Source organism: Podarcis melisellensis (genome assembly GCF_964234715.1).
Source record: "Podarcis melisellensis genome assembly, chromosome: Z".
Lineage (NCBI taxonomy): Eukaryota > Metazoa > Chordata > Lepidosauria > Squamata > Lacertidae > Podarcis > Podarcis melisellensis.
The window spans coordinates 46,294,097-46,321,632 of record NC_138547.1 but is presented as its reverse complement, the minus strand read 5'-3'; the positions used below and the strand labels follow the sequence as shown (position 1 = coordinate 46,321,632).

Here is a 27,536-nt window from a genome sequence, read left to right as displayed (position 1 = left end):
CACCAAGACCTGCTCAGCTTCACCCAGTGGAAGCTGGCCTATTTAGGGCAGAGGGTGGCACTGTACTACCAGCTTCAGACTGCTCTCAGCCAGCCACCTCCTCCTTAGTCTCAGTGGTGCCCTGGCAGAACTCAGCAGAGAGCAGGAGGGTGAGGACGAAACTAGGATGAGTTGGCTTTGCTTATCACTGGCTCTGGCTCTAACTGCAGTTGGGCTCCCTGCCTTCCCAGTCCAGATTGGCACCAGCAAAGTGTCTGCACCAGGTATCCTTATACCTCTACAGCAAAGATAGGGTGCCTCAGGCCTGGGGAGGGCCAAATGGCCCTGGGAACCCTCCCCATGCCACATCCCTCACTGGCTCTGCTTTGCACCCTCCATGAGTGTCACGGACTAGTTGAATGCAGAGGAATGGTGGGAGGAACTAGCTAGGGAACCCCCAAAAGAAGAAGGCTCAGAGCCCAGGGAGTGGTGGTGGGATGATGATGAGTAGTCAGAGGGAGAGGACTGGGAGGTGGTGTTGGAAGCTGAAGGGGTAACAGGGCTTAATGAGCAGAGAGAGTCTGTGGCAGAGAGCAGTCCAGAATCAGAGGTAGAAGCTGAAGCAGGAAAGTGGGAGGAGGCAGGTCAAAAGGCAGTGAAGAAGCTGGTGAAGAGTCACAGGTGTCTCCCACTCCTGCTGCAACAAGCTCCCCTTCTTGCTTGTCTCCCAGAATCAGGAGAGGCATGAACCAGGCAGAGCAAAGACAGATGGCACACAGGCACTGTCTCTGATTGCTTGGGAAAAACCCTCAGAGTTGCACTCTGTTCAACCAACAACTCTGGATCACAACTGGGATTGTTCTCACTATCACTTGATGCTCTTGCTCTCATTTTGAAAAGACATGTATCCATATTCTGCAATTAAAAATGATTTTTTTAATATACTATACTACGCTACACTCCCTGGAATGTTTAAATGTTTCTTTGATTGTCCTTGAATCTTCCTGCCACATTTGCCACCCTCTTCTGCCACACCAGGGTGGCGCACGCTTCGAGAACCATTGCCATAGACCAATGGTCCATCTAGGTTAAAACTGGGTGGTATTCTACAAATAAGTCCCATAAGCGCAAGGAATTCTCCTTGTGCAATGGGAGTCCCTCTTCCTCATGCATTCCTCGTCCCCACAATCTGATCCAGAGGGTTGAGGATTTAAGACAGATTTAAGGGGAGCAGGGGTGGGTGAGAGGGGGGAAACGTTTCATTGTGCAAAGATGTGCTGATAGAACAATTGCTTTTGCGCTTTCCACTCATTGTCTTCACTGACTGGCAGCAGCTCCTGTGGGTTTCAGACAAGGAACATTCCCAGCCCTACCTGGATATTGCCATTGGAGATTGAACCCAGGACCTTCTCCAGGCTCTGCCACTGGGCTATAGCCTGTTCCTAACCTCTCCAACGATGCCTGCCCAGAGAATGGCTCCTCTGACCCCTGTTCTATGCAGGGGGAGCAGAAATCTTGGTTTAGTTCAGGGAAAAGAACAAGGGAAGGCCTGGGGACCACAGATGTACAGCAGTGTTTTGAGCACACGGAATAATTATGTAACAATTATCCCTTCAAATAGCAGCCGCTAATCAGGATGAATTGCTTGAGCTCAGCAAGGGCCATCTCTTGGGGCTCCCACGTGCATGCGGAGAGAAAACCAGCCTCCCTCTTGGCAGCTGCTCCGGATTCCCCCACAGGGCAGGTCATAAAGCAACCTGATTGGGGTTTTCCAAAGCAATTCAGGCAGAGGATTCGGGACTAGGCAAAGCAGCGCTACTTTGGCTATCCCGCAGGCCCAGCCATGGATGTGTGGGAAAGCTGAGTGGGGAGGAGGGGCTGTCCAGGCTGCTCCTCACTTTTAAATCGAATCGAACAATAAACCTGGACAACAGCTCTCAGCCCAACTCCCCTTACTGGAGAAAAGGACGTCAACGCTGGTGCAAGGCCACAAATGTACACTGCACCCACCCACATGGAGTTATGCCATGTGGAATGCTATTTGGCACTCTCCAAATGGAGGCTGTACTCTTTTAAACTAGCACAGAGACTTTCATCCTAGATGGATGGGAGAGGAGGAAAGTGTGAATCTGGCAAAGCCTTTAGGCCTGGTAACAGGCAGCTCAGGTGCGCTGCATTTTGCTTACAGGGCTCAGGACCCCTGAGACAGCAACAAAGCCTCTCTTCTAATGCCACCCCCCTTCTGGCCACCTGGCCAAGATCCCGTTCTCAAGCACATGTGACGGTGGAGTCTCCTCCTTCTCCTATGCATGGGAAATCCAGGGAGGAGGTGCCTTCCTCTCCCTCTGTCTATGCCACAGCCTGGCTGGCTGTGGGTGATTGTGGTTATTTTGCTGTTGACTCCTGACCTGATCATTTGCAGTAATGTGTGCAATCTACCGAGCTCCTGGTGGTGCAAAATACCAATGGAGTTGCCTCTGCTGTTTTGCTATCCCCAGCTGGCTGCCCCAGATAAATCATTGTCTCTGGCCCTTGTGCTCTGCAGTAGATTCTGCCTCAGCAGCAGACTCAGCACCGTCCACCTACATCAATTGCAGGCTTTGAAGAGGAATTGCACCTTCTGTGCAAGGTTTGCTGACTGCCTGTCAGGTTGTCTCTTCCAAAACCAGGCATTCCTGAATGGAAAGCAAGTACCCTTTTGGGGATGGAGAGCTATTATCAGGGCTCAAGCATGTCATCAGATCCACAACTGATGTTCACACAAACCTCTCTCACAAAAACACATGCCTGCACACACGCACAAACAACAGTAGCCAGGGCAGAGCAATGCCGGCCTCAGCCACTTACATGAGATTAGAAGGTGATGTGCTTTAAGGATGCATTAGCTGGTGGAATGTACCTAAGATACAGGAGGCAGCCAAATGGGTTGCTCCACTCAGCATGGCATATTGAGAGGCCTTTTGAAACACAGTGTTAAGTGCATTTCAGGAGAAATGTTGATAAATTGAGAAGGTGGGTGGCATATAAGAAAGGAGAAGGGAAGGATCAAAGAGGAACCTGCTATGTTTAGCTTAGATCAGCAGCAGAGAATCTTTGGGCATCTGGATGTCTCTGGATTCCAGCTCCAATCAGCTGCAGCCAACCTAATCAATGGTGAAGAATGATGGGAACTGTAGTTCAGCTATATCTGGAAGGACACAAGCTGAGTGCCCTGTTTCAGAAGAGTATTAAACTGGCACAAGGGAGGTGCAGGGGAAAACCCTATTAGGAAGAGGTAGCTTGTCCAGGTTTTCACACCTGCACATTCACAAAAAGCAGGGCTGGGGGAAGCTCAGCTGAAAAGAGGGGCACCTCCATACACCACAAGGCACCACTTGAAAACATTCCTCTTCAGCCAGGCTTTTGGCTGATTGTCATCTTATACCCCTTTTATATGTGTTTGTGGGAAAGGATGGGTTTACTGGTTTGTGTTTTGTTGTTGTTTATATTATATATTTTGTGTTTTTATGTTGTATTTCTATATTGTGAACAGCCCTGAGATCTGCAGATGAAGAGTGGTATAAAAATTAATAAATAATGAAAATAAGAAGCATTTTCTTTTATATGTCTGGAATCTTCCAACATTCAACTTCATTGGATGTCTTCTAAAGGCAAGAACATCTTTTCTGGTTATGCTTTTTAAGGTGGTAGATTTTCCACTTGTGCGGTGGTGCTCTCCAAGGTCCTGACACTTTCCTCTCACTTCATTTTTGTTTAAGGCGCTTCTCACAGTAGAGTCCCAGATCATATGCACCAGACAGAAGGTGGGGAGCTGCTGATTGGTTTCACCCAAACTAGGAATTAAATTTCATCAACATCAAAGCAATCTACTTTTCTTTTCTGGGTTAGGGTGTTATACCTGGGCCTTATAATACAGATAGACTTTAACAGAGATACTTCTGTCCATAAATTTAGCTCCTCTGAATTGCGCTTCCCATACTCAGCGACTCCCAGAAGTGGGTGCTTCAGTTTCTTCTGACTGGTTCTGTGTTTGCTGCCTTCTCCTCCTACCTTCCAACTCCCAAATAAAACTCCATTATTCCAACTTCTAGGCATGTTCCTTCATATAAATGCCAGACAGAACTTGCTGGCTAGCTAGCGGGTTTTGCTTTCTTTGATGCGTAGGGCTTGTTTATTTAGAGAATGGACCAGAATCTTGTAATGGACAGGAAATAAGAGAGGTGCCATGTTACTGGGCTGCTTTCAAGTCAGGAGAAAGAAAGAAAGCTGTATACTTCACAGGCACCCAAAAAGAAAAGCAATCAGAGCAAAGAACACAGTAAATAGGAATGGCAGAATCAGGCCACCAAGGCCCATCTTGTCCCCTGTCCTGATCTCACTGTGGCTAACCAGCTGCCTGTAGGACGTCCACAGACAGGACCATCGTGCAGCAGCAGCAGCAGCAACTCTCCCCTCTTGTGATTCCCAGTGACTGGTACTGAAAGGCATTCAGCCTCTGACCATGGACCCACCTTGGCTAGTGGCCACTGACAGTCTTACCCTGCACAGATTTGCCCAATCCTCTTTTAAAGCTGTCCTCACTGGATGACCCCGCTGAGTTCTAGCACTCTGAGGGAGAGAAAGAAACATCTCTCCATTTCTTCTACACTATGAATAATATGAGGCGCTTCTGTCACATCTCTAAATGGAGCTGAAACAGTTAAAGCTTCAAGCCTCCCCCCTACCCTACTTTTTGCTATGATCACCTGTGTGTGGTGGACAATAGAAAAGCAAAACCTACATGTGGCTAAAATGCTTGCAGAGGGGTTTGAAAGGTCTAGGGTCTGTTTGACAAAAAGCTATCGCCTCAGTATCACCTTCTGTGTTTCTCAGATGTGACCGTTCTGTTGTGTTTCTCATTTGTTCTGTGGCAAAAGCAGGGCTCCACAGAACTCAACGGGAAGAGGGATGAGAGAAATGCCAGATCTGCAAAAGAGCATCACCCCCCCCTCATTCTACACACACACCCTCTTTGTTTTTTGGGTCTTAGAGCATTTGAGCCAGTGATAGTGCAGAGGTTAGAGTGTTGGACTAGGACCTGGGAGACGAGGGATCAAGTCCCTACGGAGCACCCTCTCAATCAAAGGAAACTGGTGCAGGCCTGAGGAATGGAGAAGGGTGGATATTATTATCCCTTGCACCTTTCTGGGAATGTTTGGCCCAAATGTGACTGGCAGGCAAAATTCCAGATGGCAGGTACACATCTAGATTCCTGTGGAGATAGATGCAGCCCTTTTGTGCTCCCTAGCAGAGAAGGACATACATGGCTTCTAAACAGGAACATTTTGATTTGTTTATTTATGTCACCCGAAGGTCTACAAGCACCTTAGATTAAAGAAAAATATATGTGAATACTTTATACCACATGAAAAAATAAATTGTATGATATGTTGACATTTCATAGGGTGAACACACCAGTCCCCTAAACAGTAATGAAAACAATAGTAATACTCAAACAATAAACACAGCAATACTCCCACCCACTAACTAGCAGATAAAAAACCCTCAATCCCTACCCCAACACCATGTCAAACCAACATTTTTCTTCCCCCCCTCCTTTTAGCTTCCCCATCATACCCAGAAGTTTCACATCAGGCTATCTGCTTTAAATCAGTGATGAGTGGGTCCAGGGTTTCTCCTTTCAGGGGGAGCAGTGGCAAAGCAAAGCAGGGAGATGGTGGCAAAAGTTTTACCTGCTTTGCAGTTGTCCCAGCTGTTGCTCCTCTCCTGCTACTGGAGGTGCTGTCAGACCAATGGTTCATCCCATCCAGCATCCTGTTCTCACAGGGACTGACCAGATGCCCCAATGCAGGTGTGGATAACCTGTAGCCCTCCAGATGTGGCTGGACTACAACACTCACCTTCCCTGGTCATTGCACATGCTGGCAAGGCTGGTGGGAGTTCTAGTTCAGCAGCACCTGGAGGGCCAAAAGTCTCCTGCACCTGCCCTCACAAGAAGCTCCAAAGCAGGACCTGAGCGCAGTGGTGCTCCCCCCATGTGCAATTCCTAGAAACTGGTATAGGGAGACATACTGCCTCTGACACTGCAGGGCTGGCTTAGCAGAACTTTTTCTAATATGCCCCACTGTGTAAGCCATCTCCTCAAAGAAAAAGCTGTCAAGCTACTGTTTTGGAAGATGAAGGTGAGCCCTCCCGCAGGAGCAAAGCTGTCCCTTGTGACTGCATTGTCTCTGACAGATTTTGCCCCCCCCCCCAGCCCTTCTAACATCCCTTGCATGTGTTTCAAAGACAACTTAGGACACTTGCGTTCCCCACTTTCCTTTTGACAGCTTGGCATCATTCAGACTGAAGGTAAGGCTGAGAGAGGGCAAGGGCAGATCTGCTCATCAGGGGAGTGGTTGTCCTGGCTGACCTTGGTGGAGCTTGAGCCGTATTGTTTGTGGCTCAAGAAGCACCACCAGGGCAAAAATGGAAAACCTTTGCTCCAAAGAGTCAATTGCTTCTGAGGCAACTGCTGGCAGAAAGCAGCACTCTTCAGCTGAGGGTCGTGCAGGCTTGGTTTCATGGAAGATCGGAATAAACTCAATTCACACAGCAGAAAATGGACAAGGGAAGGTTAATTGGCTGTTAACCGAAATAGAGGTGCTCTGTGGAGTCTCCCTTACTGGTTTATGTCTCCGGTTGTCTTAAAACTCTAGACAGGATCTGTGATAGTTTACCCAAAATGACTCTTCCAATGCTCCCCCCAGGGCCAGATTTGTCCATTCCTTTGCCATGGTGGTGGGGGCTTTGGATGCAGTTTCCTCTGAGAACAGATGCCTGGGGGCAGCCTCAGGAAGTTCCACCCACCTTGGTGCCATAAAAGCAAGCCTAAAATCATAACGGCTAGGGCCAGTGATGGTGAGTTAGTTTAGGCCCCCGGGCAAGAGGCAGGAGGCCGAGAAGTGTTGTATGGAAAGGTGTGTCAAAGGAAGTAGTATCTGCATATATTTATTAGTAATTTGTATTTATGGGGTTTGTGTGTGTGTGTGTGTGTGTGTGTGTGTGTGTGTGTTGCAACATTTTTTAGTTTTCTGCATGCTGCTTACAGATATTTTTACACAGAATATATTCTAAACAAGCAAAATAGAAAGCGTCTAAATGAATAAATGGGCCCTTGGGGGCCACACGGCAGGGTCTTGCTTGCCCCCCACCCAAGTGTGTGCCAGACTTTGAATCTCTCCAGATTGTTGTGGCAAAAGGAAGGTCATGAGAGTTCCTCTCCCACCCTGATGCACAGCCTTGTCATCCCTGCCCCCCCCCAAGCTTAGGGTGCAATCATAACCCCACTTTTCTTTTTTTAAAAAAAATAATAATATTTATTAACAGTTTAAAGACTACAAAAGAGAAAAAAAGAATTAAACAAAACAAAACAATACAAAAATAAAAACACTACATAACACCAACACTAAAACATTGAATCAACAAAACAAAACAAACACAATTCAAACCACATCCAATAATTTCAGTATCTTATCTTTCCTTCATTTGTTTCCATGACCTCCTCACACCTCCCTTTTTGTATTCCACTTCAATTAACTGTTTCAGCAATTCCTTTCCATCTTCCTCTGTTTTCTGTCCTGTAATTTATCTTAACATATTCTAACCTTATTTTTTCCCCTTTAATACACTAATAATCTATTTGTACTTAGTTCCTTATAACATTTCTGCTAAAGCCATATAACTTCATTCCAACATCATAACCCCACTTTTCTGGGTGTAAACCCCAATGAATTCTATAGACTTACTCCTGAGCAAACACAGGGTGCTTCCAAACGGTCACTATTTTGGGGTGGGATTCACTCACATACTGGCAACTTTAGGTTGTGCAATCCGTGTTCATTGAGAAGGCTTATGCAATAAAACCATCTTCCCCAAAAGATCAGGCTCTTTGTAATATGGAAATATTAGACAAATTCATGGTGGGGGACAAGGCTGGTGGTAACTGGTCATAATGAAGGTTGAATACAACCACCACCAGGATCAGACACAACATATCACTGAATGCTAGTTGCATTGGGAGAGTGCTTTTGCACTCCTATCCTGCTTCTGGGCTTCCCCGAGGCATCCAGCCTGGATAGCTCAGTGTGGTGCTGATAACACCAAGGTTGCAGGTTTGATCCCTGTAGGGGTCAGCTGCAAATGATTGGACTAGATGATCCTCCAACTCTATGATTCTATGGTGGGGAAGCAGCAGGCTGAATCCAATGGCTCCTTGGCCTAATCCAGCATGGTTCCTCTTGTGTTTGAGCATTCCTAATTCCGAGCCTCTATCAAGAACATTGGCTTTTTAGCTATCTTTTACTTTTCAAAGTGCATCTGGATGTGAAGAATACCATATTGTTACCTACTCAGAAGTTCTTTGAGAGAAGAAAAGGCTAAGGAGTAAACCCTATGCAAATTCAGTGTAAAGTCCCTAAGCTGATTCAACGGCACCTTGTACACTTCCTTCCAGCCACTCCTGCAGCCAAGCTGATGCCAAACATCTTGCTCTCCTTTCCTTTGAACCATATCAGCAAGGCTGGTCTTGTCATCTGGGCTGCCCAGGACCTCCAGACACACTGCCCAGGCTTGCACCCGGGAGAGGCCATTTTGGTGCTGCTAATGCAGCAAAGGCAACGCAGGAGGCAGGAGTTATGAGTTGCTGGCCTCTGCAGCCACAGCATGCACTGTGATTCTCTAGCAGTTTGACTTCACCCCTGAAGGCAACTCCATTGTTAGATCCACAGATGGATACCAACAACAAGGTCCATATCTTGGGCTCAAGCCAAGAGACCCAATAGGTTTCGCTCACCCAAGGACAAGAAAGATAGGCTACCAGTAACTCACCACCTTTGTGTCAGCCACCAGAGGGCGACAGCACTACATTAACCCAGTGGCAAGAGGTTTCCAACCTTGACCCTTGTTCCATTCCAGCTCTTCTCAGCACTCCCCTAAGGTGGGTACCCAAACAGACAGCTACCAGGTGTCAAGAGGCTGTGGAGTCTTGTAAACTTTCTGGAACAGCCAATAACTAGTAACTTTTAAAGTGGCTGACCAGATGGTATCACATTTATGGATGATCGATCTGGAATAGGTCCCAGTCATATTCTTGCAGTGGTTCCCCATGGGACTCCTGCCTTTCTGTAACTAGGATCAGGGCCAGCCCTGATATTAAGGTAAATGCCTCAGGTGGCAGATGTTGGGGGGACCAGGCAGCACCAGCAGCTCCCTGGCTCACCTTCCTGTGGCCATCCTTGACATTCTAGACACCTCCCAGATATTGGGATGACCACCGCATGTTGCCAAGTGCTTATGCATGTGGCACTGCACGTGGGGTGCAACATCTCCCCTCTCACACGGCCAAGTTAGTCTTAGGCGAAACTTAGGAAGATGCATTGCACAGAGTCAAACCTTTGGTACACCTGTTGTCTGCATGAAGTGGTCTTGTCCAGCCCAGGCCAAGGGTGGGCCTTCCGAATGCAAGGCAGGTGCTCTACCTGTGAGCAACTTTCCTAAGCAGTGGTTTCTGATTCTGCTTTGCGTTTGGACATCTCAACAACCTACAGCTTGCTCAAATCAGGGAGGGAGAGAACTGGAGCACAGGAAACCTCCTTAAATTGAGTCAGACCACTGGTCCATCTCGCTCAGTACTGCCTATGCTCACTGGCAGGAACTCTTTGAGGTTTCAGGGAGGGGACATGTCCAGGCCTACCTGGAGATGCTGCAGGGAATTGAACTTGGGACCTTCTGCTGGCAAAGCAGGTGCTCTCCCACCGACTCCCCATGTTTCCTGCACAGGACCAAAGTCTGTTCCCCTTCTGGGGGGCTGGGGATTCCACAGTGTCAAAGGCAGAGCCCATCCCGCCTCCTGTCCTGAGCGGGCGACTCACCTCCAAGGCTGGGGGGGGGGCTCTGGGAGAAGGTGGAGCAGCCTCAGAGTTCCAGAGCAGGAACTTGCTTGCCCCCTTACCACCCCACCCCTCGGTACAATATGAATCGCTTGCGCAACCATGGGACGCAGGGGGAATGGGGGAGAGTCATAGGCCGAGCCTAAAGCGGGCGGTGGGAGAGACTGTCAGGAACTGTGCTCCAGGTGAGCTGCAAAAAGGAATAGGATGCTCTGGGGGGGAGGGTGGTATCTCGGGAGGGGGAGATGCCCAGACGACCCTTCTCTGCTAGAAACAAGCCCCTCCCCCCGCAAAGGCGAGTCTCAAAAAGAGGGGGTCCCTTTTTGGGGGAGAGGGAGGTGGTCCCTCCTTGCATCATCGGGCAGCGGCGATGAAGGGGTTACCGGCCCAGCAGCCCCTTCTCCTCCTCGCCCCCCTCTCCGCCGTGCACGCGCGCGCCCCTCGCTCCCGCGTGCTCCGCCCGGGCGCGCTCTCGGGGCCGGCTGGGCGAAGAGGCGAGAACCAAAAGACGCCGACGACGAGGCGCCTGGCGAGGGGAGGCAGGCACGCGCGTGCGGGGCGGGGACTTCGGCGGCGCTGACGGCGGCCGTTGCAGGAGCCCTCCCGCGCCCGCCTAGCCGCCCCTCCTCCCGCGCCGCCGCCAAGCCACCACCGCTCGCCACGGCTCGGACTGGACTAGCCCGGCATGGCTGCCGCCGCGGGGTACCCCGCGCTACCGCCTCCTTCTCCTCGCCCCAGCCCAGCGCAGCAGGAGCGCGTCGGGTGAGTGGCCGAGCGAGGAGGGAGGGAGGGAGATGGACCGACCGACCGACGGGCGGCAGGAGGACCGACAGGCAGAACGAAGGCTTCCCCCCACCCCCTCACCCGCCCTGCGCCGCCGGGTGGGTTGCAGACAGCGGGAATCCCCCTTCGCAATCCTTCCCTCCAGCTGCAGCTTCGAGCGCTCTTCCCGATTCCCGTCTCCATTTCAGGGGCGATGTCCGTCGGTCTGGGTGGAGGATGGGAGCAAGTGCGGGGGTGGCGGAGGAGCGGGGGGGGGGGTTGCTGCTGCTGTGACCGGTCTCTGTGGCGTTGCCATGGAGACGGTGCGGAGGAGGATGGCATAGAGGAGAGCATCCCCCCCATTCTTTTTTTTTTTTAGGCGTAAGAGGTAGAAACACGGGTGGGAGCGGTTTTCCCCGGACAGGAGCCCCGGACAGGAGCCCCGGTCCATCCAACTGTCGGTCCAGGCGCGCGTCTCCATCACCTCTCCGCGCACCCTCCCCAACCCCCATCCCGAAATTTCTATAACCGGCGATGGTTGTCGGTGTGCCTGTGCCTTGGGGGCGCGTGACCGGGCGCTCGTTCCCTCACTCCCCGCCCCTTGTTGCCGAGGACGGGGTCTGGGTGGGTGGCCGGCATCGAGGTTTGTGCTTGCGGGGGAGGGGGAGCTTGGCGCGTGGGGTGGCCCCAATCCGCCATGATTATGGCTGGAGGGCCTGCCCACGAGGGTGCACAGCCTCCCCTGCGCGTCCCCGTCGCGCGCCCTCCCCCTTCTCCTTGGGGAGCCCCGACAGCAGGCCTCGTCACCCCTCCTGCTGCCGCGGCGGACCAGGCCTGCTGGGACGCCGCTTTCCGGCCCTTTGGCCTCGATCCTGGGGTACGGAGGGCCTCGGGGCAAGCGGGCAGACTAATGGGGGTGGGAACTCGGGGCCCAAAGCTGGCAGACAGGGCCCTTAGGGAGCGGCGGCCTGCTCGGCCCTCCTCCCCCAAATCTCCGGAAGGCTGGCGAGCCTTTCCCTATGGAGGCAAGAGGAGCATTGGTGATGTCCCTACGGGAGTGTGGCCATTGGATTGTGCATCCGTACCAAGGTTGGTCCAGGCACACCTTTGGCACGCAGAAGCCTCCCCCTGCAGTGGCGCGTAAGAGAGCCAGGGGCCCGTGAGCATGTGCAGAGAGTGCCTTTCTCGTATGCTCCCTCTTGGCTGCCTTTGGGAGCCTTCCCGGTCCCATCCTGGTTGAGGTACCCCTGCCTCCGTTTGTGCGTGTGTTGGTGCAGACGAGCACACCCTCCCCTCACCTAGTGGGTGAGGAGAGAAGGAGTGGCAGAAGGGAAGCCTGCAGTGTTGGGCTTCTGTAGAGAAAGAGGGACGGCTCCAGCAGGGGCATCTCCTCCTTGCAGCTGAGCCATGTGAGCCCGACTCTTGCAGCCTGGTGCCCTTCTGTGCCACCCAGGGCATGCTGGCTGGGGCGGCTGCAAGCTGTAGTTCAAAACACCTGGAGGGCACCTGATTGGCCCTCCTTCCGGCCTAGTTCCCATGGTTACACAACTCCCTCCCTCTAGCAGAGGGCAGGAAACTTTGCAGCCCCTCCGACTGGCTGTTCCAGTCTCCTCCGGATTTCAGCGCTGGAGACCTGGAGGTTGACCCTTTCGCAGGAGTGAAACTGAAGGGAAGACCAGATAGGACTAGCTGTAGCACTTACCCTTGGCTTCATGCTTGCCAGCACACTGTGGTGTGTGTTAAGATATGCTTCAGCGTGCTGTAGAATTAGGTCGGTGTCTCTCTCCTCCCGAGGGACTAGTAACTTCGATTTGACCCTCCACGTGTTTGTCAGAAAAGGGCTCATTCCGCTTGGGTAGAGCTTCTTGCTGAGACTCTCTTGAAGCAAGGATGGAGGAAGCCTGGCTGGACAAGGGGGCTCCTGCTACTCTGTCTTACAGCTGTGTGGGCATCACCAGTGAACTAGGACTTGCTGAAGTCTCCCAGCTGCCTCTCTGCCAGGATACTGGCGGGGGGGGGGGAGTGATGGCCACGAGTTTGGATGGACTTAAAAGAGGCTTAGACAAAATTCACAGGGGAGCAGAACACTACTGGCCAGAATGGTCCTGTTCTGCTCCCACTGCACACCATTTAATTCCGCTTGCTGGGAATCACAAGCAGAAAGAATGATTCTTAGCTCTTAGGTCCTTTATGCAGGCTTCCCACTGGCATATCTAGTTGCAAGCTGGGAGAATGGCACAGAATCATAGAACTGTAGAGCTAGAAGGGACCCTGTGGATCATCTAGTCCAACCCCCTGCAATGCCGGAATATGCAGTTGTCCGATATGGGGATCGAATCTGCAACCTTGGTGTTATCAGCACCATGCTCTAACCAACTGAGTTATCCAAAAACTTAGGACCAGGGTACCTCACAGATCGATGGAGCCCTGAGGTAGGTGTGTGTGTGTGTGTGTGTGTGTGTACAAAATTTACACCCTTTTTTGAGGGTGTTCCCATTTTGCAATTCCTTTTCCTTGTTCCAAACAAAGTTCCTTTTCATTTTTTCTAATGCAACTGAAGCGAAGGGAAAGGGCTGCAATGAAGAAGATTGTGTGTGTCTCTACTCTTGACCATCAGCATAGCAGGCTCTGGGAAGGAGATTAAAGAGATTCTCCCTGCTCCATGGAAGTGAACTTATGTCTAGTTCACATGTATGGATGAAAGGGACACGGTTGCCCTCATGCACACCCTGTTGCCACAAGGCTTTGCTGATGGCAGTGGGTATTGCAGTCATCCCAGAAGATTTCCACCATAAACCCCCTCCCCCATGGTTCCTGCTATAATAAGCTGCCTCCTGTACTGGATCAGGCCAGTCGCAATGTTTGCATTGTGCTGGTGTTGTTCAGAAGCACAGATGATCTGCTGAGAACTGGATGTGGTTCAAGGCTTGGAAGTCCAAATCCTTGAGCAGTAACCGCATGTGCTAAGCCTAGGGCTTCATAGCCCTCGTCCAAGGATCTGTCCATGGAGGTAAGTGGCCAGGCTCGCACAGAGGTTACTGTGAGGGTCAAAAGGCAACTGGCCAGTGGAAAAGGGTCTGAATCAGGCCCCGGCAAACAGTGGTTAATCTTGGGTTGGAGATTGCCTGAACTCAAGCCATGCTCTCGGGATAAGCCTATAAATCACAGAATCCTAGAATTGTGGCGTTGGAAGGGACTACAGTGGACGCTTGGGTTGTGAACGTCATCCATGTGGGAGGCACATTCGCAACCCGCAGCACCCCATCTGCGCATGCACGATTAGTCGCTTCTGCGCATGCGCAAAGCACGATTTAGTGTTTTTGCGCATGCGCGAGCACCGAAACCCAGAAGTAACCCATTCTGGTACTTCTTGGTTTGGCGTGGTGCGCAACCCAAAAACGCACAAGAAGCATCTGTAACCCGAGGTATGACTGTACAGTGGACGCTCGGGTTGCGAACGTGATCCGTGCGGGATGCACGTTTGCAACCCCCCAGGGGCATGTCTGCGCACGCACGGGTTGCGATTTGGTCTTCTGTGCATTTGCGACTGCCAAAACCCGGAAATAACCCGTTCCGGTACTTCCAGGTTTCGGCAGTCCGCCACCCAAAAAAAACGCAACCTGAAGTGTCTGTAACCCGAGGTATGACTGTACAAGCATCCTCTAGTCCAAGGGTGTTCAACTTCCAAGAGTCTGCCATCTACTCACAGTATTAAAAAACTGGCAGTGATCTACTCATTGTCAGAGCTGTTGAGCTTTTTTTAGGAAGCCAGAGTTGTTGACACCCCCTGATCGAACAGTAGATTGCGATCCACCTGTTGAACAGCCCTGCTCTAGTACAACCCATGAACATACGACCCTGACCCTCGTCCCACTGCAGGAGGTTGGACTAGACCAGGGGTCGGCAAACTAAGGTCCGCGGGCCGGATCAGGCCCAATTGCCTTCAGGATCTGGCCCACAGACTGTCCGTGGATCAGCGTGGGGATTCTGTTTGTTTGGGATGCGCCACCCCGCACCATTCCATTCCCCCCATGGCAGCGCCTCCTCCCTCCCTCCTCCTGGCTTCTCCCCGCCCTGCCTAGAGGAGGAAGGGGGCTGGGCTGAGCTGGCTGAGTGCCATTTTAAGCAGCCCCTCTCCGGAACCAGCCCTTTCGCGCTGCTCATTGTCCCTCCGCCACCGCCCTGGTGCTCCTGTGGCCAGAGAGCAGAGCGGATGAGCTCGCTCTGCTTACCCACGAGAAGCAACGGCGGCGGTGGTGGTGGCGGTGGCAGTGGCAGCCCCTGGGAAATTTAGTGCATCAGTTGAGGGGTGGGGAGGAGTACTTGCCCCCCTCACCTCTTCTTCCAGTCCCCCCCCCATGCCGCTTCTCCTGCCCGCCACAAGGTCAGAGGGACAGTGGACCAGCCCGTGGCTAAAACAATTTGCTGACCCCTGGACTAGACGATCCTCAGGGCAGGAGTGCAGGAAGGGGTATGTGCTGGGTGCAGGCCACCCCAGGTGTTACCACTGAGGGGGGTGACAAAATGCTGGGCAGAACTCACCGCGGCGCCTGCAGCACGCCTGAACGTCTTTCCTGGGAGAGATGTGGTGGCTTGAGCGCATGCAGGCTCTGTGCTGCCCAAATGGTCTGCCTGCTGCCTCCCTCCAGCTGTAGGGCGGTTGAGACTCCAGAGGTCCTGCAGTGCGCCCCGCTCCTATGGGTGGCTCACCCTGCCCAGTGCCAGATTTACGCATAAGCTAAACAAGCTATACCTTAGGGCCCCACTCTCCTGGGGGCCCCAAAAATATTTAAAAGAATTTCACTATTAATATGCTTCTTAATTGTATTTCAGTACAACAATTATTTTGATAAAATACATATTTTGTTATGTGCAAATGGCTTTAGATACCTATTAGGTCCATCAATGACCATATAGCGTATATTCAACACAAAAAAGCAATAAGGACAGCTGGACATATAAAGGGCCCCATTACCTTCATCCTCAAACCTAAATCATCACATCCGGTCCTGCCCCCACGCCTATGGGCTGCTCGCCCCACCCCAGGCACCCAAGTGGCTCCCTCCACCATGGCCTCAGGGTCCCTTCCCCTCTACAATTCCAAGATTCTATGCTCTACCGACTGAGCTATTCAGTGGTACCTCGGGTTACATACGCTTCAGGTTACATACACTTCAGGTTACAGACTCCGCTAACCCAGAAATAGTGCTTCAGGTTAAGAACTTTGCTTCAGGATGAGAACAGAAATCGTGCGGCGGCAGAAGGAGGCCCCATTAGGTAAAGTGGTGCTTCAGGTTAAAAACAGTTTCAGGTTAAGTACGGAGCTCCGGAACGAATTAAGTACTTAACCTGAGGTACCACTGTATATAGGAAGCTGCCTTATCCTGAGTCAGACCATTGGTCCATCTACCCCAGTATTGTCAACACTGACCGGCAGCAACTCAATGCGGTTTCAAGCGGAAGACATTCTCAGCCCTACCTGGAGATGCGACATTCTGCATGCAAAGCAGGTGCTCTGCCTCTGAGCCACAGGCAATGAAGGATCCTCTCTAGTGCCCTGGCAGAGAAATGTGGAAAGAGTTTGTCCTCTCCCTTTCTCATTGAAGCCATTGGAAAGCCACAAAAGACTACTATAGTGGGGCGGGTTGGTTAGTATTTTTTATTGGCCAGTGGCTTTTGTATTCTTACTTGCTTAACTGGAATGTCCTGTTTTCTCTCACTTCCTCCAAAAAAGGATAAATTGGCAGCAGTAGCAATACTGTCATGAAAAGGACCTGACAGCAGATTCTGGGGTTAAAACAAAACAAACCCAAAGTTTATTTGTATGTGTTTGTGTGCATCTTTATTGACATTCCCTGCCAGGTATGGTTTTAGGAGGTGCTGCCTCCATTTACCATGAGTCCTGTGGTCCCAAACTCTTTGCTCTTATTTATTAAAGGTAAAGGGACCCCTGACCATTAGGTCCAGTTGCGGATAACTCTGGGGTTGCGGCGCTCATCTCGCTTTACTGGCCAAGGGAGCCGGCGTACAGCTTCCGGGTCATGTGGCCAGCAGGATTAAGCCGCTTCTGGCGAACCAGAGCAGCGCACAGAAACGCCATTTACCTTCCCGCCAGAGCGGTACCTATTTATCTACTTGCACTTTGATGTGCTTTCGAACTGCTAGGTGGGCAGGAGCAGGGACCGAGCAACGGGAACTCACCCCGTTGCGGGGATTCGAACCGCCGACCTTCTGATCAGCAAGTCCTAGGCTCTGTGGTTTAGACCACAGTGCCACCCGCATTATTTATAACATGTCTATAAAAGCTCAAGGGAGCCTATATGATTCCCCCAGCTCCCTTTTCTCCTCACAATGATGCAATGAGGAAGGTTAGGCTGAGTGAGACTAGCTGACCCAAGGTAACCTGGGTCCATCTGGGGAATTGGTCATGGCTCTGCTCAGTCTAAGGCTTAAGTTGTTTAGCTCAGGAGATGATGGAGGAGTGTCTTTGCGTGTGAAGTCAAACTGTTGGAGAGTCACAGGGCCTGCTGCAGAGAGACATGTTTTGTTTCAGGTGGGGAAGATGAAGGCGTCCTCTGCGCTCCTCCTATTAGTCCTTCTTCAGTCTGACTCTCTATATGTCTATATATATATATGTCTCTCTATATATGTCTATATATGTTCAGAGGCAGTCAGAGACTTGAAGTCCTCTTCTCTACCATTCTCCCTATTGGCCTGAGGGCCGCGTTCCCTTCGCCTTAACCTTCCAGGGGCCACATGCCAGCGGTGGGCAGGGCCAGAGGCAAAAGCGAGTGGAGCATTGTGTGCAGTAGACAAGTTTCTACGCACACCGCCCTCTCTCTCTCTCTCTCTCTCTCTGTCTCTCTGTCTCTCTGTCTCTCTCTCTCTCACACACACACACACACAGTCTCAGAAACTCTGGCATATAATTCAGTCGCCAAACGGCACCTTAAACCTAGGCCACACAATGGAATGTCTAGGCACCTCCCCCCCATGGAGTTTATTATTATGATAAATTTCATTTCTCTAGTGCTTCATATTTTAAAGAGCAGGTCTCAAAGTGGTTTGCAACACATTAAAGCATCAAATTAAACAATTCGGAATAAAATAAATTCAAGCTTCAAGGAAAATATTTCAGATCCTTCTCCAAGTGACATTTTGCTTCCCCCAGTCGCCAGCCTGGCATCCAGAGAGCTCCACATGGTCACAAGTGGACCCATGTCAGTCGCAATATGCGCCCGGCACCTGGCTGGTTCCTAGCACTGCACACACCTGTCTTCCATCCAGGCAACTAAGCGGTATGAACAGACTTCAAGGGCACATCTCTGGCCAGGGGAAAGCTCTCAAGAATCATACAGAACAGGCCCAGGGAGGAATGGGGTCTGTGGACAAGTGGGAGGTGCGCCTTTGAGAAGGCCCCGAGGACCTGATAGAGAGCCTTTTGGCCCCTGGGCCAGAGATTCCCTCCCATACATTGTTCTCTGCTGTCTGCAGCAGGTGATACCCCACATGACTTCAAAGAGCCTTCTTCTCCTGAGTGTGTTTGTTGTATCAGTTGAAGTTTCTCCTCCCAGCTGCAGTAGCAGGATTGGAATCTTAGTAGAGCTGTAGGAAGGAGTCTGCATTTGGGGCCAGGTTATCTGGGTGGACAGGAGCCGCAGCAGGAGGATGTGCATGGTGCCAGACCAATTCCAACAGAAAAGCTTATTCTCTGCACCACTCTCTTGCTATCAGAGCAATACCCTCCTTTTTTTAGGACAAAACACAACATCACAAAATAGTGTGCAAACTTCCGAGTTCTTCAGAACTGTTTCTCAGGCTAGATAGTAAACAGATCAACCACAGGAGGACAACTCTGGCCCATAAGGAAGATTCCAAAGTTCAGGGTTAGGGCAACGCCTATGCCAACCAAGCTGCCACCAAAATGTCTTGGAATATGCAGCCTGTGGCTTCGTTGGTCAGAGAAGGAAAGGCCTACCTTGGTCGGATAAACAAGCAGCACTCTCTGTGGATGTCATCTTATGGTGAGTGAGACACTTGGTCCAGGGTGGTCTATGCTGACAGGCAGGGTTTCAGGCGGACAGGAAGGGGAGGAAGCATTTCCAGATGGTCCCAGGCTCTATTCCTGGCATCTGCAGGTAGGGCTTGGAGAGACAGGAACCTGCCTTGTGTTGAATCAGACAATTGGTCTGCCTAGCTCTGTATTGTCTACACTGACTGCCAGCCGCTCTGCAGCGTTCCAAGCAGGGTTGTCTCCCGGCTCTACCTGGAGATGCCATTGCGGATCGAACCAGGGACCTTCTGCATGCAAAGTAGGTGCTCTGCCACTGAGCCCCTCCCCCTTAGGAGCCGCAAGCTCTTGTCATATATTGACTGATCCTGGTGGCTGCTCAGGGCCCCATGCAGGATGCACCCAAAGAGTATTCAGCTAAAGATCGTAGCTTATTTCTCTGCCTCAGAGAAGCAAGGGCTTTGCAGGTGTGATGTAGAGGTTGCTTTAAGGTGCTCCTCATGGTCACAGTTGCCACATGCAGAGATGGTTGTGCTCCACTGCAAATGGTCCAAAAAGTGGGGATTATTGTGGTGATGTGCTATTGTAAAGGTGTTTTCTCAGGTATGGTCCATTGCTCAGTGGTGGAGGACATGCCTCTCCAGTTAAAGCAGACCTGGAAGTGCCTCTTTTTTGCTTGAGACTTTGCTGGGTGGGGCAGGGGTGTGTGGTTTCTGCTGGCCGGAGTGTCCAGTAGCAAGCCAGCTGGGCCAGTGGTTTCACTCATGCACTCAGATTACAGAGTCTGGGTAATAAGACCAGACTAACAGCCACCACAGGAGAACTGATGTAACTGCAGTGACTGAGAGCATTCCTTCATTCAGCTGGAAAAGCTCACACAGTGGCTTGCAAAGCAGTAAAATGACACGGAGCACGCCATCAGGCTTGCAGTGTAAAAAAGACTTGACACAAAAGGAAAAACGGGATGAGGAGAGAAGAGGAAAGTGAGCTAAAATCAGGCACCACATGTTTGATGTTACAGGATTCTTATAATGACTTGCTCAGATGGACAGTCTATTCACAGTTCAAAAAAAACGGTTGTTCCTCTTTATTTTATACCCCACTTTTTACACAAGATTTCTTCTCTAAACAATTTACAATTAGGATACATCCTATTAGGAATTTGTGGAGGTACACAAATGAGCTGACAATTTTTAGATCCTAACTTTAGCCAAAAAAAAAAAAAGTTTATCTATCCCCACCTTGCTGTCCTCCAGATGTGTTTTCAAATAAGCACTCTTGATCAGTACCAGCAATATTGTCCAGAACATCTGGAGGGGCCCAGATTTGGGAAGGCAAAGTACTCTCCTCTTAGCTCTGCCCTCCAGTCCACAATGTAGGGATGCTGCTGCTTGCCTACCCTGTGTGGTTGTTGTAAAGATTACTGAGAGCAACCGATGTTGGATAGCTCAGTCAGTAGAACATAATCTCAGTGTTGTGGGTTTGAGCCCCACATTGGGCAAAAGGATTCCTGCATTGCAGGGGGATGGACTTGATGACCCTTGTGGTGCCTTCCAACTCTAGGATTCATTGTGTGTGAAACGTGCAGAAAAGTGCCACTGATACGCAGAGTATGTCTGCTGCCACCCAAACCAGCCTCTGCCTCGAGGTGTGGAAAGCCTTTGGCTGAACTACAACTCCCATCAGCCTCAGCAAGCATGGCTTGTGGCCAGGGATGGGTGATGGGTGTTGCAGTTCAACAGTTCAACCTTGTGGGCCATAGGGTCCCCACACCTGATCTCTACAGGTGGCTGCCCCAGGTGGGCTGGCTGCTTGCTGGGGAGAGATAGGCAGAAAGGGACTTAGATGTACTCAGTGACCAGCTTGTGTTCTGCACGGGGATGATTCGCTTGGCACCTTGTGAAAAGAAAGACCGTGTTCGCGTACTAATCCGTTGACTCATGCATTTTGCATTAGCTCTCCCTTCTCTCATGCTTGACTCTGACACCAGGATTTGAGCCTTGGCAGGAGTTGGGATTTCATGGCCAAGAGTGGCACAGAGGCTGGAAGGAAAGAGGCTAGTGAGCGATGGAAGCCACCAGGCAGATTGGCCACTGGGCAGCATTATCTGCAGCTTCGCAGATGTAAAGCCAGAAACCTCCCCCCCCCTTTTTTTTTTTTTGCTGGAGGGAGAGATTTAAGCTGAGTTTCCCCAAGAATACAGATTCTGTGCCAGTTGCCCGACTTCCTTTGGCATATCAGGACACTGAGTCCTATCCACATGTTGGTGTGCTAAGCTGATGCTTATCATCCGCTGGCTGATGGCTCAAGGCTGGTCCAGACACGTCTCCCTGCTTCTCTTAATGAGTCTCAGCCGAAAGTGTGAAATGCTTCCTATTAAAGTGTGATGTGGGCTTGGAGTAAGGCATGTCTGGTCTCAGACTCTACACAGAAAGACTCTGGAATTTAGGAACCTGACTTCTACTGAGTCAGACCATTGGCTCAACACTGCCTACACTGACTGGCAGCGCCTCTCCAGGGTTTTAGGTAGGGGACATTCCCAACTCCACCTGGAGATGCCAGGGATTGGACCTCAGACCTGAAACATGCGAAGCAGATGCTCCGCCACTGAGCACCTTCCCTCAGCAGTGGTTTCTGGAGGCAGAGATTGTTTTTAACCTTGCCTAACAGCTCAACAAACTATAGTTTGTTCAAACATGGGAGGAAGAGAATGGGAAGCTGCCTTGTACTGCTTCTGGCCATTGGTCTATCTATCTCTGTACTGTTTACACTGGCTGGCAGCAGCTCTCAACTCTTTCCTAGCCCTACCTGGAGATGCTGGAGATCGAGCTTAGGACCTTCAGCATGCAAAGCAGGTGTCCTGGCCCTGGCCCAAGGCCCTTTTATCCAGGGGTCAGCAAACTTTTTCAGCAGAGGGCCAGTCCACTGTCCCTCAGACCTTGTGGGGGGCCAAATTATATTTTGAAGGAAAAAAATGATGCAAGAACACCACAAGCCCCAGTGGCTGCTTACCTGTGTCTTGTGAGCAGCAGGGGCTGGCAGTGGTGGCAGGACGATGAGCGGCGCACGAAAGGGCTCCGGAGAGGAGCTGTTTAAAATGGCTGCCCTCGAGCGTTGCTGCTGCTGCTGGCACCAACAAAGCCCAGCCCCCTTCCTCCTCTAGGCAGGGCAGGGAGAAGCCAGGAGGAGGGAGGGAGGAGGTGCCGCCGTGCGAGGGAGAGGGAAAGAGTTTTGGGCAGGGGGCTTTTCCAGCTCTATCGGGAGATGCCATCACAGATTGAGCTGAGCCTGAGACCTTCTGGGTATGGAGCAGGTGCTCTGCCACTGAGCTATGGCCCATCACCTAAAAAGAAAGTAAGATTCTAGTCCTCATGGTTCTGAATGAAGAGCTGATTCAATTGGGAGCATGGGAATATACCCATTGGTCCATTTAGCTCTGCATTGCCTATGCAAGTAGCCTTCAACCTTCTTGAACCCAGGACCCACTTTTAACACAAACATGCATGGAGGGTGGCATTCCTCAATCCTTTACAATATATTTACATGGTGAAAATGCTGCTGCTGCTGCTGCTGCTGCTGCTGCTGCTGCTGCTGCTGCTGCTGCTGCAACAACCCACCTCGGACCAAGCCGTGCCTACTACCCTCCAGTTCTAGACTAGTGAGTGATCTCTGCTGACTGACAGCAGCTCTTGGGGCTTTCAGGCCAGGGGGACATTCCTGACCCTAAGTGGAGATGTCATCAGGGATTGAACCTGGGACCTTCTGCATGTGAGGTGGGTTTTTGTGCAGCCTCCCCTAAAACAGACCTGTGACTCAGCCAGTTCTTTCTCTCCCCAGTAGCAGGTCAGCCAAGGCATGCTTGTGGTTCAGAGGAAGGGACACCGCAGGTGGCAGAAAGGCTGGGCCTCCAGTGAGTATGCAGGCCAGCACCACTCAGGAAAGCCTGATTCAGCCACCTCTACCACCCTCCCTCCTGGGAACAAACCTGGGCTTTGTTCAAGGGTGCACAAGTGTGAAATTCAATTTGTAGGCAACCTGTGGCTAGTGAAGAGCAGGCCTCTTTCGCTGGGCTTTTACACCAAGTCTGGGCAGGTTGTTGGCTGCATGCTAAATGCAGCCTCGCTGCCTGCCTCCCCCGGGGAGCCTTACGTCATGCTGGAGGAGCAGCAGCTGCCGCAGGAACCTCTGGGAAGCCTTGGGGGGGGGGAGGTGAAGGGGAAGCTTGCTGCTGCTGTGGGTCTTTCCTTCCGCTAAGACGGTCAGGATCCCTTCATGCCTCTTTGCACCACAAGTGTCCTGCTGAGACTGGGGGTTCCCTGCCACTTCCCCAATGGCTGCAGTGACTAATCTGAACACGAGGATGAAGCTCTTGGTTTCCTTTCACCATCCCCACATCTGACCAGGTTAGTCCCCCGCATCTGAGAAGGTGGAGTGGTCCTCTCTGTCCACCAGGGCTCAAAAGTTGCCGTTCTTACTTTCCGTGGCTCCTCTCCTAATCACACATAGGCCGTTTAGCTTTTATTGTTCTTTATTTGTTGGTGAGATCTTTGGGGATCTCTCGGGAGCAAAGGAAGCTACCTGATAGTGAACCAGACCCATTGTTCCATCAAGCTTGGCACTGTTTGCACTGACTGGCAGTTGCTCTCCAGGGTTTCAGAGTCTCCCAGGCCAACCTGCAGGTGCCATTGGGGATTGAACCTGGAACATTCTGCATGCAAAGCAGATGTTCTGTCACGGAGCTATGATCGTTCCTCTAGGCAAATGTCTTTGACATTGGAAGCTGCCTTACACTAAGTCAGACCATGGCTCCACCTCACCCAATATTGTCTACATTGGTTGGCAGTGGCTCCCCAGGGCTTCGAGTCGTTTCTGTTCCTACCTGGAAACGTCACTGGGGATTAGACCTGAGGTCTACTGTGCGCAATGTATAGCTCCTCTTATTTTGTTAGTCTTCACCTTGCATTGCAAAGTGTTCCTAATGGAATAAAGCAGTAGCTTTGCTTTCCTAAGTTGACCAGGGGCTGAATAGGCGACAGAGAATATCCAGGTAGGTCTCCCATGCTTCTATTCTCTTCTGTCTTCTGTTTTCTGCTGAGACAGGACTGGGTGGCACTGAAGGGACCCCTCCTGCCCATTGCTGTGTGAGGAAGGAAGGTGAACTTTCTTATCACTGTTCTCAAACTTGCAGAACGTGTCTGTCACGGCCACCCAGGAGGGGTCCCAGCTCACAAGAGACCTCACTCCGTTGCAGTTTATTTACAGGAAAAGTTTATTGAAGATTTCTGCTTCTCGTACAGTTCAGCATCGTGGCCGTACGTCTGTCACGTTAGACCGCTGAAGTCCCCTCTGACTCCTCCCCTCTTCCACACCAACTTAATAGCCTGGCTCTAGACCACCTCTTCCTCTCCTTTCTTTTCCGCAGGGTCTTCCTGCCCCCCTGGGTTCCCTCTCTCCGTGACTCGCCTGAGGCTGAATCCTCTGCCGCCTCTTCCCCCCTCCTTCTGGCTTTGGGGCCGGGCTCCTCCCCTGAGCTCTCTCCACTTCCGCCCTTTTGCTTGATTAAGGTAACCCCCTTTTGAGAATCCTCTGACTCGCTGCTCAGACTCGTGGATTCCCTCAGAATTCCGTCATCTTCTTCCTCATCCTTCTGCCCCTCCTCCCACTCGCTCTCCGTCTCCTCTGTCATCTCCTCCTCTCTCCCAGAAACCCTGACAGTGTCTCTGGCCTTTGCAACTTCAGACTGCAAGCAGAGCCTCACACCATAACCTTAATGTCTTCCTTAAACAAAGAAAGCCCATGCAGATAACAGAAGTAGCATGTTGGGGGAAAGGCTATATATGGGTCCCTTCCTGACACCTAATTCTGCAGTGAGTGTGCTTTTCTTGTTCTGTATGGAGGAGCAATCCATCACATGGGTCTAAAGTGGTAGAGGCTGCTTGCGGCAAATTCAGAAGTGAAAGCCCCCTTCATGGTATCCACAGCCATGCCCCCTTCTAAGATTATACAGCAACCCAATATTATGCAATAATCTTATAATCATACAGTGATAATAATGAGGGGTGCATTGCAGTGATCAGGACAGATTTTTCCGCACTACCTTTCTGCTAGAGCTAGTGCACAGCAATGGGCAAATGGTTTGAAGTGCTCAAGTGTCTTCTTTCAGAGTGCCTTAACTTGTGTTTTCCTTGAAGTTCCATCATGAGCAACAGCACTTGCACAACACACTCTTGAAACTGAAGTGTTCCTCAGCTTTGGAGCACACAGAATGATTCCTCCTGGGGGCTCTTGCCACATGCCTCCCCTGGAATGACCCCGGGAGCCAATCCTCCGTGTCTGACTCGCCTCCTCTCACTCTGGGTGTGAAGGCTTCTTTGCAGCAGCTATAAAGGCTCCCCTTTCATGCTGATTGGACAGCTGTAGGAGGCTGGAGATGGTGCAGAAATAAGAACAGATCCACGACTCCCCATGACCCTGGGCCACTTCACCTCTGTTTGTGAGAAGGGTTCTAGGCCAGGTTTGCTTGTGCCTTGGTGCAGAGCCAGCGTTCAACATGTCCTTAGTCGTGGGCCATTCAAGTAAGATTTCCTCACGGTTTGACTTGCTAAGATGGGCCTTGCTTTACACTGAAGGTCTAACCCAAGCAGCATTTACTTATTTCATGGGATTTATATCTTTTTGATTGTAATAAAATACCCAACAGGTAGGGAGAGACCCTCCCTGTAAGGTTTTCAGGGATGATCCCAAAGGTTGAGACTTGGGATGGGGAACCTATTGGGCTTCTCCAGATGCTTTTGGACTTCAAATCCCATAGGTCCTTGCAGCCAGCATGGCCAGTGATCAGCGATGATGGCACATGGGAGTTGTAGTCCAGCATCTAGGGAGCCAGAGTTTCCCCACCCCTGGCCTTAACCTTTGGGGTAATTCCTGAAAATCTTACAGAGAGGGTTGCTGAGGTTCTTCCCTCTCCTTCTTAGTTATCTAAGTAATCTGTAGTATCTTGAGGGCTGGACTCTTGGGTGAAAATCTGAGTTCCAGGGAGTCCTGCATATTTTTAGTATCCCTGCTGTCGGCTTCCTCATTCTGTCGGGAGAAGGACCTTCTGCTTCACCTGAGTATTCCTGGGTAAATATTTAGATAGGCAGTCAGGGGTTTTGAATGTTGGGAAGCAGAGGGTCATCTTGGCTCAAAGAGAGTGGTCAGTTCTGGGAAAATATAAAACTGTTTCCTACCTTGCACTTTGACCGTGTGTGAGAGAGAGAGAGAAAGAGAGAGAGAGAGAGAGAGAGAATTCCCTACATTTGGTGGAACAGACTGTAACACTTTGGACTGCAAGTTAATAGCTTAAAAAACCCCACTCCTGTTTGCTAAAAACTCTGCTCAATGAGAAAACCTTGATGTTGTTGCCACTCTAGTTGCTACTATGTCCCATTCCTCACCCTAATTTGCTGACCCAGCAGAACTTAGTGTTTTATGCATTGATTCGATTGCTTAAATTTTGACAATTGTCCTTCTTACAAAAAATAATAATGCATGGGTTGTACTCAGCAAAGTCCTACTCAAAGTAGAACACACACCAAAGTAGATGTGCAACCCCCCCATGTTTTTCATAGAATCTTAGAATTGTAGAGTTGGAAGGGACCACAAGGGGTCATCTAGTCCAACCCCCTACAGTTCAGGAATCCTATGTGCAAGGTGGGGCTCAAACCCACAACCCTGAGATTAAGAGCCTCATGCTCTACCAACCAAGCTGTTAGGTGACTAGCAGATTACATAAATAGCAATTTCTGAGGGTCGGAAATTCCTGGTTGCTGGGGATGCCAGCAGCCCAAGAGAGAAGGGGTAGCTGCTGCTGCTGCTCAGCCCAGGGTTCTTCCTGGCAGGGCTGGCACTGTGGCCCATGAGCAGCTGCTCCATATGTATCAGGCGCCAAGGCTTTTGGAGACAAAGGTAGGATTCTCTGCCATCCTGCTACAGAGAACTGTGGAAGACCAGAGCGGATGCCGCTCTGCTGAAGCCAGGATGGGGTTTTGTGTTTGCTTGTTTTTAATCCGTGGGGAAGTGGGGATAGAGGCAAGGGCTTAGTCTGGTAAGGGATCCAAGGCTGAAGGGATCCAGGAAGGGATTCTGGCAGAAAGGGGTTCCCGTGTCGGCTTCCTGGATAAGCAGTCTGTAAGAAGCCTCTGGATCATTTGAGCCTGGCATCAACGCCAGAAGTGGCACCAGAATTCAGGATGCCAGAAAGGTTGCTGGCATTTTCTGGGGGGCAGAGCCTCATTCTTCCATATTACCCAGCTTCCTTTCGAGAGCAATTCTTCGTGAGACAAGCAGAAGTAGAAGGAGGACTGGTTTCTTCTATGGGGAGGCTCACAGCTCTGCAACAGAAGAGGAGGGCTGGGGTAACCCAAGAGGCTTTAGTCAGGAAAGCCTTTTAGGATTTTTATTGTGGCAGGCTGACTTGTTTTGTTGTTGCTTTTTTCGTTGTGATCATTTTTAGCTGTTTTGCAAGCTGCCTTGCTGTGAAACTACCTCTCTCTGCTTAAAAGCAGAATATAAATATGTAAAAACAAGCGATAAATGTGGACAAGAAATTCTGGAACTGTCAGATACTACCATCTTAGGATAACCCTTGAAGATCTGACTTTTGATTGTATAAACAGCCCCCACCCCATTGGACACAGGCAGTATTACTTAGCCATCAGTACGCTAACTGTTCCCAGAGGGCTGTGGGATTTGGGGTGTGTGGTTTTGTTTGTTTGTTTGTGGTCATAACTGCTTGTTTGTCATTGTGGCCATAGCTGGTTTTCTGACCCAGGCATTAGCCACTGTGTGCAGCTCATGCATTTAAAGCATGTGGC

At 50.8% G+C, this 27,536-nt stretch overlaps 1 protein-coding gene across 6 annotated transcripts in view; it reads left to right on the top strand.

The window, feature by feature from the left end:
• Positions 1 to 10,483: 10,483 nt before the first annotated feature.
• The window catches only part of NLGN3 (neuroligin 3), a 65,016-nt gene continuing 47,963 nt past the window's right edge, over positions 10,484 to 27,536 (top strand). For 4 of the 6 annotated variants that reach the window (XM_081897237.1, XM_081897234.1, XM_081897236.1 and 1 more), the window contains exon 1: positions 10,485 to 10,670. The gene's annotated coding sequence lies outside the window, so the exon portion shown is untranslated. Of the gene's footprint in view, positions 10,671 to 27,536 lie in introns of all 6 variants that reach the window. The other 2 variants (XM_081897235.1, XM_081897232.1) reach the window with 1 other exon arrangement.